This window comes from Schistocerca nitens, chromosome 4 (assembly GCF_023898315.1).
Source record: "Schistocerca nitens isolate TAMUIC-IGC-003100 chromosome 4, iqSchNite1.1, whole genome shotgun sequence".
NCBI classification, from domain to species: Eukaryota; Metazoa; Arthropoda; class Insecta; order Orthoptera; family Acrididae; genus Schistocerca; species Schistocerca nitens.
Genome location: NC_064617.1, coordinates 823,818,660 through 823,836,141, shown reverse-complemented (window position 1 = coordinate 823,836,141; position 17,482 = coordinate 823,818,660).

Below are 17,482 nucleotides of genomic sequence, written 5' to 3'. Positions count from 1 at the left end.
GACATGTACTAATGGACCGCGGCCGATTTAAGCTACCACCTAGCAAGTGTGGTGTCTGGCGGTGACACCACAGGAAGGATAGTGGCTTACCGAGATTGTGGATTATCATACAGAGAAATCGCTAGCCGTGTTGGACGAAACCAAACAACTGTAATGCGGATATGTGACTGTTGGATGCAGGAGGGTACGGTTCAAATGGCTCTGAGCACTATGGGACTTAACATCTATGGTCATCAGTCCCCTAGAACTTAGAACTACTTAAACCTAACTAACCTAAGGACAGCACACAACACCCAGCCATCACGAGGCAGAGAAAATCCCTGACCCCGCCGGGAATCTAACCCGGAAACCCGGGCGTGGGAAGCGAGAACGCTACCGCACGACCACGAGATGCGGGAGGAGGGTACGACGGACAGACTTGGTCGATCGCATTCACCTCGGTGCACCACTGCACGTGCTGATAGGCAAATTGTGCGCATGGCAGTGACGGATCGCTCAGTGACATCCCGAACCATAGCACAGCACATTGCGCCTGTAACGCCTCATCCAGTGTCTGTGCGTAACCATTCGACGCCGTATACAGCAGAGTGGTCTGTCCGCAAGTCGTCCATTGCTTCGTCTACCATTGACGCAGAACCACAGACGTCTCCGTCGCCAATGGTGTGATGACAGACTGATGTGGACGGCCGAATGGAATGACGTTGTCTTTACTGACGAGGCACGCTTCTGTCTGCAGCACCACGATGGTCGGATTCGAGTGTGGAGACACCGTGGAGAGAGGATGCTGGACAGCTGCATTATGCACCGCCACACTGGTCTTGCACCGGGTATTATGGTATGGGGCGGTATTGGATATTACTCTCGCACGCCTCTAGTACGCATTGCCGGTACTTTAAATAACCGGCGCTACATATCCGAGGTGCTGGAGCCAGTTGTCCTTCCTTACCTTCAGGGCTCGGCCACAGCCACATTTCAACAGGATAATGCGCGACCACACGTGGCACGCATTGTCCAAAGGTTCTTCGTCAATAACCAGATTGAATTGCTTCCCTGGCCGGCTCGCTCTCCGGATCTTTCGCCGATAGAAAACATGTGGTCCATGGTTGCTCAACTAGTGACCCAGATTACATCCCCAGCTGCCACACCAGATGATCTTTGGCAACGTGTGGAAGCTGCTTGGGCTGCTGTACCCTAGGAAAACATCCAACGTCTCTTTCACTCAATGCCGAGACATGTGGCAGCACTGATCTCCAACAATGGCGGCTACTCTGGCTACTGATTCTGGCAGGAACCACATGTCACAGACGTCTGTAAACGTAATCATTTGATACTTGGTCAACATGTTATCTACAAAATAAATTTTGTTGTGCTACCTCTTGTCTTTCTTGGTGTTGCATTTACGGTGGCCAGCAGTGTATTTCCCGAGGAATCGAACACAGAAACGGCGCTTCTGTCGATAATAGTATTTCAAACATAGCTCAGCAATTATTTTATTAAAAAACTATCAGTGAAGAACACAGCGCTTTGGCTGTCCCTCACAGGGATTTTATCTCCGAACACAGAGGACAGCTCACTGAGCACGGTCTAGCAGGCCTCGGCACTGAACTAACTAGCGCTTGACATTATTCATTTTTATAAGTGTCAATACGTTGCATGTACACAACATTTTGTCTTATAACACAGGTAAGGAGAAACATTGAAAAACATCGGCGTTTTATGAGCATTCTATATCAATATTTGTACTCCGGGCTGTTCTCCACCTCCTGTCGACCTATCGATTCATTCTTGCTACCTCAGTAGAGGCATATTTTGATTCATCAGTCTTCTGACTAATTTGGTGTAGCCTGCCACGAATTCCTCTCTCCTGCCAACCATTTCATCTCAAAGTATAAATTGCAATCTACGTCCACAATTATTTGTTGGATGTATTCCAATCTCTGTCTTCCTACACCGTTTTTACGCTCTACAGCTCCCTCTAGTATCATGGAAGCTGTTCCCTGATGTTTTAATAGATGTCCTACCGTACTGTCCCTTCTTCTGGTCAGTGTTTTCCATATACTCTCATTCTTCCAGATTCTCAGTCCTTACCTTATCAGTCCACGAAACTGTCAACTTTCTTCTGCAGCACCACATCTCAAATGCATCGATTCTCCCATGTTCCGGATTTCCCATAGTCCATGCCCCACTACCATACAATACTTTCAGAATGAGATTGTCACTCTGCAGCGGAGTGTGCGCTGATATGAAACTTCCTGGCGGATTAAAATTGTGTGCCGGACCGAGACTCGACCTCGGGACCTTTGCATTTCGCGGGCAAGTGCTCTACCAACTGAGCTACCCAAGCACGCCTCACGCCCCGTCCTCGCACCTTCTGGAAACATCCTCCAGGCTGTGGCTAAGCCATGTCTCCACAATATCCTTTCTTTCAGGAGTGCTAGTACTGCAAGGTTCACAGGAGAGGTTATGAAAAGTTTGGAAGGTAGGAGACGAGGCACTTGCTGAAGTAAAGTGAGTGAAAATCTCATTCTGGAAACATCCCCCAGGCTGTGGCTAAGCCATGTCTCCGCAATATCCTTTCTTTCTGGAGTGCTAGTTCTGCAAGATTCGCAGGAGGTCTTCTGAAAAGTTTGGAAGGTAGGAGACGATGTACTGGCAGAAGTAAAGCTGCGAGGACGGGGCGTGAGTCGTGCTTGGCTAGCTCAGTTGGTAGAGCATTTGCACGCGAAAGGCAAAGGTCCCGAATTCGAGTCTCGGTCCGGCACACAGTTTTAATTTGCCAGGACGTTTCATACAATGCTTTGCTCCAAAAGTACATTCTCAGAAAATTATTCCTCACTTTTCGACCTGTGTTTGATATTGGCACACTTCTCTTGGCCAGGGATGTCTATTTCGACAATACTAGTGTGCTTATTATGTCCTCCTTACGAGCGTCATGGGTTATTTTGCTGCCTAGGCAGCAGAAGACCTTAACTTCGTCTACTTCGTGATCCCCAGTTCAGTTGTAATGTTTCTCAGTGTTGTCGTTACTGCTACTACTCTTTACTTTCGTCTTTCGTCGGTTTACTATCAGTCCATATTCTGCACTCATTAGACGGTTCATCCATTCAATAAGTCCTGTAATTCTTCTTCACATTCACTGCGAGTAGCTATGTCTTCAGTGAATCTTGTTATTGATGTCCCTTCACCTTGACTCTCAATTCCACTCCTGAAGCTTGCTTTTATTTCCGTCATTGCTTCTTCGATGTATAGAGTTAACAGTAAAGGCGAAAGACTATACCCCCGTAGTACACACTTTATAATTCGACCACTTTGTTCTTGGTATTCTAGTCCCATTGTCCCTCTGGGCTCCTGTACATATTGTATATTACCCGTATTTCCCTATTGCTTACCTCTATTTTTCTCAGAATTTCGAACATCTTGCCCATTTTTTACATTGTCCAACGCTTTTACCAGTGGGACAAAACCAGTGAACGTGTCTTAATTTCTCTTCAGTCTTTCATCTATTGTCAACGGAAATGTGACAACTGCCTCTCGGATGCCATTACCTTCCTTACAACCAAATCGAACGCCATTTAAAACACCCTCAATTTTCTCTTCCATTCTTATGTATATTATTCTTTTCCGCAACTTGGATGCATGAGCTATCAAGCTGATTGTAGTTCTCGCACTAGTCAGCTGTTGCTATCTTCGGAATTGTGTGGATGACCTTTTTGCTGAAAGTCTGATGGTATGTCGCCAGTCCCATACATTCTACACACCAGTACGAATATTCATTTTGTTGCTACTTTCCCCAATGGTTTAAGCAATTTCAATGGAATGTTGTCGAACCTTTCCGCCTGGTTTGATCTTAAGTCGTTCAAGGCTCTTTTAAATTCCGATTTTAATATTGGATCCCCTACCTCTTCTCTATGGACTCCTCTTTCCTCTTCAATCATCAATCTTCGTCCCCGTAGAGGAATTCAGCGTTCTCTTTTCACATATTCGTTCTCTCCTCTGCCTTTAATAGTTGAACGCCAACAGCACTCTTAATGTTAACGCCCTTGCTTTTAATTTCACTTGAGGCTTTTTTGAGTTTTCTATGAGTCCGTACTTACGACGATCATTTGTTTTAGATTTCTTCAAAATTTTCATTCATGAATTTTTTTTTTATTTCCCAACATTTCCTATCTATTTTGTTCCTAAGTGACTTGTATTCTGTTTTCCTGAATTTCCTCAACATTTTCGTACTTCCTACTTTCGTCGACCAACTGAAGTATTTCCTCTGTTACCCATAGTTCTTATGTAGTTACGATCCTTGTTCCTACAATTTTCTTTATAATTTCTATGACTGTCCTCTTTAGTGATGTGCTTGGCAAGCTATTCATTATTGCAGTATCTATAGCCTCAGATAACTTAATACTTCCGTATCCCAGTTCCTTGCGGATTGATCTTCCTGACTAGTCACTTAAACTTTTGCGTTCTCATCACCATCACTAAATTGTGGTCGAGTCTGCATCTGTTCCTGGGTACTCCTTACAGTCGAGTATCAGATTTCGTGATCTCTGATTGTGAATGATTCAACCTAACTGGAATCTTCCAGTAACTCCCGTCCTTTTCCAGATATATCTCCCCCTCCTGTTATTCTTCGCTATCACTAGGTGAAATTTTATTGTATATCTCAATTAGTTCTCCTCCACTCTCATTCCGTAACCATGCTATTAATGCTTCCCTTGCAACCGCATTCCCGTCTCTCATGTCTATTAGATTTTCATCTCCCATTACGTACTAATTTACCCGTTCAATAACCTCATATACTTTCCCTAATTCGGTCCGCCCCCTTAGCTGAGTAACTAGCACGTATGACTGCCATGCAGCAGACCCGGGTTCGGTTCCCGACCGGGTCGGCGACTGCGTGTTTTCCTTATCGTCATTACATCATCAATAAAAGGTGTCTATACAAGGTATTACATTAGACAAAATACTACATGACACTCAATACTTTTTTTTTGAGGTTGGGGAATTACCCCCTTGCTATATCCAAAAATTCATCTAATTAGTAGAAGGAGTTGCCATTAAGAAATTCCTTTAATTTCCTTTCAAATGCTATATGACTATCTGTCAGACTTTTGATGCTATTAGGTAAGTGACCTAAGACTTTTGTGCCAGTATAATTTACCCCCTTCTGAGCCAAAGTTAGATTTAACCTTGAGTAGTGTAGATCATCCATTCTCCTAGTGTTGTAGCCACGTACACTGCTATTACTTTTGAATTAGTTCGGATTGTTAATAACATATTTCATAAGAGAATATATATATTGTGAGGCTACGGTGAAGATTTTTAGCTCTTTAAAGAAGTGTCTGCAGGATGATCTTGGATGAGCTCCAGCAATTATTCTGATTACACGCTTTTGTGCAATGAACACTCTTTTACTCAATAATGTGTTACCCCAGAATATGATGCCATACGAAAGCAGAGAATGAAAATAGGCGTGGTAAGCTAATTTACTCAGATGTATATCGCCAAAATTTGCAATGACCCTAATAGCATAAGTAGCTGAACTCAAACGTTTCAGCAGATCCTCAGTGTGTTTTTTCCAGTTCAACACCTCATCAATGCATACACCTACAAATATTGAATGTTCTACCTTAGCTACCGATTTCTGATCGAAGTCTATATTTATTAATGGGGTCATTCCGTTTACTGTGTGGAACTGTATATACTGTGTTTTGTCAAAGTTGAATGAGAGCCCATTTGCAGACAACCACTTAATAATTTTCTGAAAAACATCATTTACAATTTCACCAGTTAATTCTTATCTGTCAGGTATGATAGCTATACTTGTATCATCGGCAAAAAGTACCAGCTTTACATATTCGTGAATATAGAATGGCAAGTCATTAATATATATTAGGAACAGCAAGGGACCCAAGACCGAACCTTGCGGCACCCCATTCTTGATTGTTCCCCAGTCTGAGAAATCATCCGTTTTTTGCATATTATGTGAACTGTTTATTTCAACTTTCTGCACTCTTCCAGTTAGGTATGATTTAAACCATTTGAGCACTGTCCCATTCATACCACAATACTTGAGCTTATCTAGAAGTATTTAATGATTTACACAATCAAAAGCCTTTAATAGATCACAAAAAATCCCAACGGGTGACTTCCGGTTACTCAGAGCATTTAATATTTCATTAGTGAAAGTATATATAGCATTTTCCGTTGAAAACACTTCTGGAAACCAAACTGACATTTTGTTTAAACTTTATTTTTACAAAGGTATGAAGCTACTCTACAATACAATACATTACTTTTTCAAGAATTTTGGATAAGGCAGTCAGAAGAGAGATTGGGCGGTAGTTGTTGACATCAGACGTATCCCCTTTTTTATGCAGTGGTGTAACAATGGCATACTTCAGTCTGTCTGGGAAAATGCCCTGCTTCAGAGAGCTATTACATATGTGGCTAAAAATCCCACTTATTTCTTGGGAACAAGCTTTCATTATCCTGCTGGAAATGCCATCAATCCCATGTGTAAGAGTTTATTATCTTCCTAATTTCAGATGGAGAGGTGGGTGGAACTTCAATTATATCAAATGGTGTGGGTAAGGCCTCTTCCATTAACAGCCTTACTTCTTCTAATGAACATTTAGATCCTATTTTCTCTACAAGGTTTAAAAAATGATTATTCAAAATGTTTTCGACTTCCGGCTTGTTGTTTATCATCCTGTACTCTTGGTTGTCCTGTATCCCTTGTAATAAGATTCCAAATTGTTTTGATTTTGTTATCAGAGGTATTAATCTCAGACATGATGCACATGCTTCTGGACTTTTTAATAACCTCTCTTAATGTAGCACAGTAGTTTTTATAATATTTGGCTGTTTCTGGGTCATTGCTCTTTCTTGTTGTTAGATACAGTTCCATATTGTGGTTACAAGATATTTTATTCCTTTAGTAAGCCAAGGTTTTCTGCATAGTTTCTTATAATTAGATTTAACTACTTTCTTGGGGAAACAGTTTTCCAAATCTCTTACAAGTGCATCATGAAATAAGTCATATTGTAAATTAGCTTTGGGTTCCTTGTACACCTCATCCCAGTCTAACTGCTGAAGATTTTCTCTGAAGTTTCTAATTGTTGAGTCATTAATTGAATGCACAATTTTGGAGGGTAGTTTAGAATTACTGAATGGAGCTATGTCATATACTGTAACTAGCTGACCGTCATGATCAGAAAGCCCATTCTCAACAGGACACGAATTTATGTTTTTAAACCTATCTTGGTCTACAAAAGTGTTATCTAACAATGTGCTGCTGTTCTTTAGTACCCAAGTAGGAAAATTAATGACAGATGTCAAATTGAAAGAACCGAGCAAGACTTCCAGGTCATTCTTCCTATTACACTCTTTCAATGAATCAACATTGAAGTCCCCACAAATAATAATTTGCTTTCCCCTATCTCACAGATAGCACAACAAAGCATCCCAGCTTTTCAGGAATAAATGAAAGTTTCCTGAAGGGGACCAATACACTGTTACAATTATAAAAGAGCCCCCCTTCAGTTTAAGTTGACAGGCACATACTTCTATATGTTACTCTGGACAAAACCTTTTTGTATACAAGCTTTCTACACAGTGATAACTTTTGACGTATGTAGCAACTCCTACTCCCACCTTATTCTCTCTACTCATATGTGCAGCTAGTTTATAAGCACTGATATATACCTATTCCATATCAGACACAATGTGTTGCTCAGACAGGCATAGTATATCTATTACGTTATTAGATTCAATGTCATCTATACAAACCAGGAGCTCATCTACTTTATTCTTCAATCCTGCTCACTGTGCTGTCAACTAAAAAGACTGGCAACTCGCCGGCCGAAATTCTCCACATAGGGACTCCCGGCCCACAATACCATACGATCAAATTCCCTATCTCTCCAGCTTCTGCTTCCCTATCACTGAACTGTTTACAGTAACTCACCCTCTGCCCTACCTTCCTACTCAGGACGAATTCTAATCTCATTATATCATTTTCTTCTGCTGTATAGCGGGAATAGTATTCGTTGTGAATAGGAAGGTATGGTAGGGAGCGAATTACTGTGAGAAGTTCAGTGATAAGGTTGTTCTCATCAGAATCGACAACAAACTAACACGGACAGCAGTAGCTACGGTGAACAGTTCAGTGATAGGGTTGGTCTCAGCAGTAATGATATGTATTCACTAATATACGCACATAGCCAAAATGAAGCCTCCCCTCTTTCATCCAGTTTACCAACATGAAATCTGGATAGCACGTGCATAGGGAGGAACATTCTATATCAAGAATCATATTTAAAGACACGTTTTTACGGATTTTGACAGTAACCCTAGATGAAGTACGCTTCTGTTTTCCCTGTGTTGTAGTTTACGGATCGGGCCTGCGATGCTCTAGTGTGAAAAGATCACTCGCGAAAGTTTAAAATCCAGTGCTATTCGTTGAACGTTCTTAGTTTTTTTTTACTTATTACTATTTTATTTGGGTACCGCACAAACATATACTAGCTAAGGATGGGTTACCCTGGTAGCGTTCGTAGTAAATAGACTAATTTTATCAATTAATCGTCGAGCAGGTGTGGAGGAGCTAAAATGGCAGATGAGGCATTATGGGCCTTCTTGTAAATCTTTAACTTTCCACGTGGGTATATAATGTTTCAAAGGTAGTCATAACACACAGTTCCTACCATCAACGATTCACGAAATTCAGAAGTTAGAAATCGTGCTTTTAGACAGACACTATTGATGAAAGCATAGGGTGAATGAGTGAAACTGGCGGAAATACATATTTAAATCTGTCGTACATTGTTCTTTAAATAACTCCAAAGAAATGTTATCTGAAAAATAGTTACCAATGAAATCCCTTTGACAAAAGATTTCAAACATACTAATCCTGCTACTTCAAGGAATAATGTTTATAACGCATGTATTGTAAGAGAACAAGTTCGTTAAATTTAACGTGGCTGGTGTAGGTGGATGTGGGTCCCTTTCTTAGTTTATACACAAAAATCTTACAGTCAGCTACTAGAGTAGGGTGACCGACATAATTCATTGCCTCAGCTCCTCTATTCAGAAGCCTGTATGCTATTCACACTGGTACTTGTGGAAATGCAATACTTCCGGAACGGCACGTCCTCATTAAATCAGTGCAGTCCTAATGAAAGGCAGCAGTTCTTCTCTTCTCTTTCTCTATTTCTTGTGTAAGTGAAACAAGCAAAACATAACCAGACTACAGAGAATACAACTTGCTGGGTACTCTGAACGATTATATTAGAGTTTGTAACAACAACGACTCTGTACTATTGTACATATAAGTAATTCTTTTCATTTGATTTTACGATGAACTTGTGTAATTGATGTTCTGATTTCATTTCTTTTTTGTTTCATGCCATTATGTTAAGAAAACTGTAAATAAGTTTCAATGTGAATATTAATGTTTATGTCAAATGTCAAGTAATATTGTATTAGAATTGAAATGTAACAAATGTTGAAACTGTTGTAAGAAGTTTAAATTTGTAACTGTGCGTCTGGTCCATACGTAGGCAATGTGTTAGGATATGTAGAATGCAAAACCTCGGGTGAATACCCGGTCTCTCAGGGAGTGGTAAAAGGTGGATGGCAGGCGAGCGCGGGAAAATGCGCGCAAGGACACTGCACGGCACAACGGGCACTGGTGTTGTTGGAGTTTGGCACTGGTTTGAGCAACACCTTCTGGAGCGAGGAGGCTCTCGTGGAAGACATAGCTTCACTGAGCCTCGGGTACACCGTTCCAACGCCCACATAGCATGGCAAAATTCCATAGGCACTAAATGCAAAAGTATTGCGACGCTAAGAAGAATTAAAGTGCCGATACGTCAAGAGCAATAGCTGTGGTTGTATGTGTGCTCTGTGCCTCGCCATCTTGCCGCCAGCCAACCGCCGCATCGATACTAGCAGGTTGAAATTTTTAGTACTGTATTCGTATGGATCAGAGAGTGAACTGTGTTTGTTTGGTGCAATAATAACCTAAATTTTACCAGAACTTTGCCATCATTTAATTTTCCTCACAACTAACCTAGGCAGGGTCCTTTCCAAACGTTGTGTAATCCGAGTGTCCCGAAAAGAAAATTAAAAATCGTGTTAATAATAATTACTTGAAGAACTAGCTATATTAGAATGGTATTTAAAGAAATGTTTTGTTAATGAACCAGTAAATGAATAGCGAAGGTCTAACGAAGTCGAAAGATAACTTTAGTATTGAGATAGTAATGAAGTTTATTATTTCGAGACAGATTTAAAGGCATTTAAATGAGCAGTAAATAAGATGAAAAGAGTAGTAACTTATATACTGGAAATCTTGAATGAATAATGAATTCAGTAATCATTTTTTTAAATGCAGCAATCATAACAGTTTCAGGGTGCCCCCCCCCCCCCTCATTCATTTGAATTCTGAAGTGTTCTAAATTAGTTTGACCAGCAAAAGTTAAAGTCAATATAAAAGTCAAAATTTATCAGTGTTTTATCTTTATCAAAATTAACATTTTGTGTGTGGCACGAAAGTACAATTTCTAGGGTAACCTATGCCCGATTTTAATCAGATTGATAGACAGTATAAAGTTTTGTAGTAAACATTATAGTGTAGTATTATGTATTCATGATTTCCCGTATCAGTACAGAACGTGAAACTACCAGTTCAATAGATTTTCTGGTTCTAAAATTCTACTATATTATGCAGTGTTACAACTCGTTGTTTTGCATGAATATATACAAAATGGAACAGGGAAGAAACTCAATTAATGCCTAATTGGGCTGGCGACTGTGTTATTGTCACTTTGGTAGCTTTGCTTTTGATCCATCCTGACGTGTAATTGCATTTAGAACTTACTTGAGGAATCATTGTTATTATAGAGTGGATGTAAGTCTCATTTGCCACTATTCAGGTACACGCGGTCGATATCTAAGCGAAAATCCTTTCTCATAAGGTGATTCCCGCTCACTTAACATAGCACAGGCTTTAACGAGTACTGTGACAGGGATTACATGTGTTATTGTACTCAAGTAACTCATCACGTCGCTCGTAAATCATTGTAATGTAACTCTCATTACAGTATAATTGATGTAGCCGATACTAGCTTTTCATCAATATGTTACTACTATAAGGCGCAGGTACATGAAAACCAAACACCCGCTGAAGTGGGAACATGAAATGGTACCATTCGAAAGTAGTCATAGTAATCATCCCACGCGTTAAGACTGGGAGACGAAACGATCAACTCCTGTTTCGTAGAACGCGGTCAGCCTCTGACGAATCCAAAACCGCACCCGCTCTTGTAGATCCTCGTCCGACCGAAACCGACGTCCAGTCCAATTCCTTTCCTCAGGTCGCCAAAGAAGTGAATATCACACAGTGAAAGAATCGGGCTGTACGGAAGATGTTTCAGTGTTTCCCAAATAAATCGCTGAAGCGTAGCCTTCGTCCGATTGGGTGTGCGGGACGATAGTTATCTGGCAACAGTATTATTCCGTATGTATTGTGGTAAAGATTGAACACGTACGTAACAGTAACGAGCATAATCTAACTAAATTGACATTTAGAGAAAAATTAAAATGGTTTTTTGTGTGTTAAAATAGTGACGTGTTAACTATAAATTACTGAAAGACTGCGTCCGTGTGCGCGATGAATATCAAATATTAAAAAGTGCAGTTTATTATCTGTAAAGATCGCAAACAGCGATGCGTTTAAGAAATAGCCTTTTGTTTATAGTATATGTGTAATGTACACTCGTGCTCATAAATTAAGGATAATGCTGATACACGATGAAACAACGCTCTGGTGGACGGTTTGCGTGTTTAAATCACCTCGGGGTATGACCATGCGGTGCATTTGACCTGCGATCGTCGCACGGTAGCGCTGGCAGCAGTCCATATACGCAGAGATGTGTTGGTGCATGTCAGAGTACAGTGCAGTGTGTGAGTGTGCAGACGTTTCCAGACGTGCTAATGGTGACTGTTTGTTCAAAATGGCTCAGAGAACACATATTGATGACGTTATGAGGGGTAGAATACTAGGCCGACTGGAGGCTGGTCAAACACAGCAGGTCGTAGTACGGGCCCTCCGTGTGCCACAAAGTGTGATCTCAAGATCATGGCAACGATTCCAGCAGACAGAAAACGCGTCCAGGCGCTACAGTACGGGACGTACACAGTGTACAACAGCACAAGAAGACCGATATCTCACCATCAGTACCCGCAAACGGCCACGGAGAACAGCAGATAGCCTTGCTCGGGACCTTCCCGCAGGAACTGGAACAGTTGTCTCCAGACACACTGTCTACAGAGGACTGAACAGACATGGTTTATTCGTCCGGAAACCTGCGAGGTGCATTCCACTGAACCCTGGTCACAGGAGAGCCCATAAAGCCTGGTGTCAAGAACACAGTACGTTGTCATGGGAACAGTGGTCCCAGGTTATCTTCACGGACGAGTCTAGGTATAGTCTAAACAGTGATTCTCGCCGGGTTTTCATCTGACGTGAACCAGGAACCAGATACCAACCCCTTAATGTCCTTGAAAGTTACCTGTATGAAGGTCGTGGTTTGAGGTGTCGGGTGGGATTATGACTGGTGCACGTACACCCCTGCATGTCTTTGACAGAGGAACTGTAACAGGTCAGGTGTATCGGGACGTCATTTTACAACAGTATATCCGCTTTTGCAGGGGTGCAATGGGTCCCACCTGCCTCCTGATGGATGACAACGCACGGCCTCACCGAGATGCCGTCGTGGAGGAGTACCTTGAAACAGAAAATATCAGGCGAATGGAGTGGCCTGCCTGTTCTCCAGACCTAAACCCCATCGAACACGTGTGGAATGCTCTCAGTCGACGTATTGCTACACTTCTTCTAACCCCTAGAACACTTCGGGAGCTCTTACAGGCACTGGTGCAAGAATTGGGGACTATATACCAGCAGCTGTCCGCCCCGGTAGCTGAGTGGTCAGCGCGACAGAATGTCATTCCTAAGGGCCCGGGTTCGATTCCTGGCTGCGCCGGAGATTTTCTCCGCTCAGGGACTGGGTGTTGTGTTGTCCTAATCACCATCATTTCATCCCCATCGACGCGCAAGTCACCAAAGTGGCGTCAAATCGAAAGACTCGCATCCGGCAAACGGTCTACCCGACGGGAGGCCCTAGTAACACGACCAGCAGCTGCTTGACCACCTGATCCAGAGTTTGCCAACAAGTTGTGCGGCCTGTGTACGTGTGGATGGTGATCATATCCCATATTTATGTCGGGGTATATACGCACGAAACAGTGGCGTTTTGTAGAACGTGTCCTTCGGGACGGTTTTCTCAACTTATCATCAATACATCTACATCTACATCTACATCCATACTCTGCAAGCCACCTGACGCTGTGTGGCGGAGGGTACCCTGAGTACCTCTATCGGTTCTCCCTTCTATTCCAGTCTCGTATCGTTCGTGGAAAGAAGGATTGTTGGTATGCTTCTGTGTGGGCTGTAATCTCAATGATTTTATCCTCATGGTCTCTTCACGAGGTATACGTAGGAGGGAGCAATATACTGCTGGACTCTTCGGTGAAGGTATGTTCTCGAAACTTTAACAAAAGCCCGTACCGAGCTACTGAGCGTCTCTCCCGCAGAGTCTTCCACTGGAGTTTATCATCTCCGTAACGCTTTCGCGATTACTAAATGATCCTGTAACGAAGCGCGCTGCTCTCCGTTGGATCTTCTCTACCTCTTCTATCAACCCTATCTGGTACGGATCCCACACTGCTGAACAGTATTCAAGCAGTGGGCGAACAAGCGTACTGTAACCTACTTCCTTTGTTTTCGGATTGCATTTCCTTAGGATTCTTCCAATGAATCTGTCTGGCATCTACTTTACCGACGATCAACTTTATATGATCATTCCATTTTAAATCACTCCTAATGCGTACTCCCAGATAATTTATGGAATTAACTGCTTCCAGTTGTTGACCTGCTATTTTGTAGCTAAATGATAAGGGATCTATCTTTCTATGTATTCGCAGCACATTACACTTGTCTGCATTGAGATTCAATTGCCTTTCCCTGCACTATGCGTCAATTCGCTGAATATCCTCCTACATTTGAGTACAATTTTCCATTGTTACAACCTCTCGATACACCACAGCATCATCTGCAAAAAGCCTCAGTGAACTTCCGATGTCATCGACAAGGTCATTTATGTATATTGTGACTTACAGATCTATGTCGTGTATGTTCCCTATGTGCCTATGCTATTAGCGCCTATTTTGTGTAGTGCCACGTTGTCTGGCACCACATTCTCCAATTATCCTTAATTTATGAGCATGAGTGTAGATGAAGAAGAACAAACATTTTTATTTGGTTATACTTTTTTTCCTAGCTTGTTTCGTGTAGCGGAAGGCCACCATTGTATCACAGTCTGATATTTAACGTAAGTCTGTAAGTTATCAGAATATATGTCCAATTGTTATTAGAAAGTGTTGGTTATTGAAGTAGTGAGCATCTCCCATAATAGCCACCATTTATTGTAATTAATAACTCTATTTCAGAACTTCGTGTTGCAGGGAGCTCTCTTTCGCAAGCAACATTTGGTCGGCCATTACACTGACAATATTTTTAGTTCGAAATTCAGACTGTCATATTAAATGTAAATGCAGGAGACTTCTCTATTTTGATCTTTTAATAGCTTAAAACCTAGTAAATTAATGACAGATTCCATTCATTAATGTTTGCGTACTGAATGAGTTCAATACGTTTCAGATTGGCCCCTTAACGGCAGATGAGAATTCAGTTTTTGTCCTACAGATAACGAATAGTAAATAAATGGCTCTGAGCACTATGGGACTTAACAGCTATGGTCATCAGTCCCCTAGAACTTAGAACTACTTAAACCTAACTAACCTAAGGACATCACACAACACCCAGTCATCACGAGGCAGAGAAAATCCCTGACCCCGCCGGGAATCGAACCCGGGAACCCGGGCGTGGGAAGCGAGAACGCTACCGCACGACCACGAGCTGCGGACAATAGTAAATACAGGTAAATATTCTGTTTAATAAACATAACAAATATCTCAGTTTCTTTGTGAATGTTGGTACATAAATTACCAGCAACCCCTGAGAACGAAGTTATTTATTATAGTTTGCGAAAAGCACGCATGTTTTCTCTCCATAATAGCAGCGCTCACGCGAACTGTCTGTTAGAAGGCGGTGAGTCGAGTACTGTGTATAAAATATTATTTCGTGCGTACTTCGGAATAGCCGATGTCCGTACGTATGTTACCCTGGTATAGGGTTATTTCAGAATCTCATGCTTGCCCACAGTACTTAACAGAGTAAATAATATTGTGGTGTTCAGTTTTTTTTTTTTTATTAATCGCTGCATATATAGAATTTAACAAAAACTCACAATCCCGAGTACCGTGATAATTACTCCATGAGATATAATTAAATTTAGTGTAAGGAAGGTGTCCTCGTCCGTAGTTCAGTGTTTATCATAGATGGATGCTATGTTGAGAAACAGGGCTCTACGTCTTTACTGCCAAGGATTTTTCCTTGATAGGACTGGTCCGGTGTGCAGTCAGCCTCGTGATGCTAATTGAAGAGCTACGTGACTGAATAGTAGCTGCTCCACAGTCTGGAAAGTTTGCAAAACGGCCGAGAGAGCGTTGTGCTGATAACATGACCCTCCAAATCTCTGTAAGGCATAGGATGACAGGGCGGCCGGTAGGCATCCCTTGGGACTTTACGTCTTGGACGAGGAGCTCGTAAGCGAAAGTGTCCTCTTCAATCAGGAAAGAATGGTACTCATCATCATCATCATCATCATTTAAGACTGATTATGCCTTTCAGCGTTCAGTCTGGTGCATAGTCCCCCTTATAAAATTCCTCCATGATCCCCTATTCAGTGCTAACATTGGTGCCTCTTCTGATGTTAAACCTATTACTTCAAAATCATTCTTAACCGAATCCAGGTACCTTCTCCTCGGTCTGCCCCGACTCCTCCTACCCTCTACTGCTGAACCCATGAGTCTCTTGGGTAACCTTGCTACTCCCATGCGTGTAACATGACCCGACCATCTAAGCCTGTTCGTCCTGACTGCTACATCTATAGAGTTCATCCCCAGTTTTTCTCTGATTTCCTCGTTGTGGACACCCTGTTGCTATTGTTCCCATCTACTAGTACCTGCAATCATCCTAGCTACTTTCATATCCGTAACCTCAACCTTGTTGATAAGGTAACCTGAATCCATCCAGCTTTCGCTCCCATACAACAAAGTTGGTCGAAAGATTGAACGGTGCACAGATAACTTAGTCTTGGTACTGACTTCTTTCTTGCCGAGGAGAGTAGATCATAGCTGAGCGCTCACTGCATTAGCTTTGCTACACCTCGCTTCCAGTTCTTTCACTATGTTGCTATCCTGTGAGAATATGCATCCTAAGTACTTGAAACCGTCCACCTGTTCTAACTTTGTTCCTCCTATTTGGCACTCAATCCGTTTATATTTCTTTCCCACCGACATTACTTTCGTTTTGGAGATGCTAATCTTCATACCATAGTCCTTACATTTCTGATCTAGCTCTGAAATATTACTTTGCAATCTTTCAATCGAATCTGCCATCACAACTAAGTCATCCGCATATGCAAGACTGCTTATTTTGTGTTCACATATCGTAATCTCACCCAGCCAGTCTATTGTTTTCAACATATGATCCATAAATAATGTGAACAACAGTGGAGACAGGTTGCAGCCTTGTCTTACCCCTGAAACTACTCTGAACCATGAACTCAATTTACCGTCAACTCTAACTGCTGCCTGACTATCCATGTAAAGACCTTTAATTGCTTGCAAAAGTTTGCCTCCTATTCCATAATCTCGTAGAACAGACAATAACTTCCTCCTAGGAACCCGGTCATATGCCTTTTCTGAATCTATAAAGCATAGATACAATTCCCTGTTCCACTCATAACACTTCTCCATTATTTGCTGCAAGCTAAAGATCTGGTCCTGACAACCTCTAAGAGGCCTAAACCCACACTGATTTTCATCCAATTGGTCCTCAACTAATACTCGCACTTTCCTTTCAACAATACCTGAGAAGGTGTTACCCACAACGCTGATTGAAGAGATACCTCTGTAGCTGTTACAATCTTTTTTGTTTCCATGTTTAAAGATTGGTGTGATTGCTGCTTTTGTCCAGTCTGATGGAACCTGACTCGACTCCCAGGCCATTTCAATTATCCTATGTAACCATTTAAGACCTGACATTCCACTATTTGATGAGTTCCGACTTAACATCATTCACCCCAGCTGCTTTATTGCACTGCAATCTATTGACCATTTTCTCCACTTCCTTAAATGTGATCCTATTTCCATCATCATTCCCATCCCATTCTACCTCGAAATCTGAAACATTACTGATCGTATTTTCACCTACATTGAGCAACTCTACAAAATATTC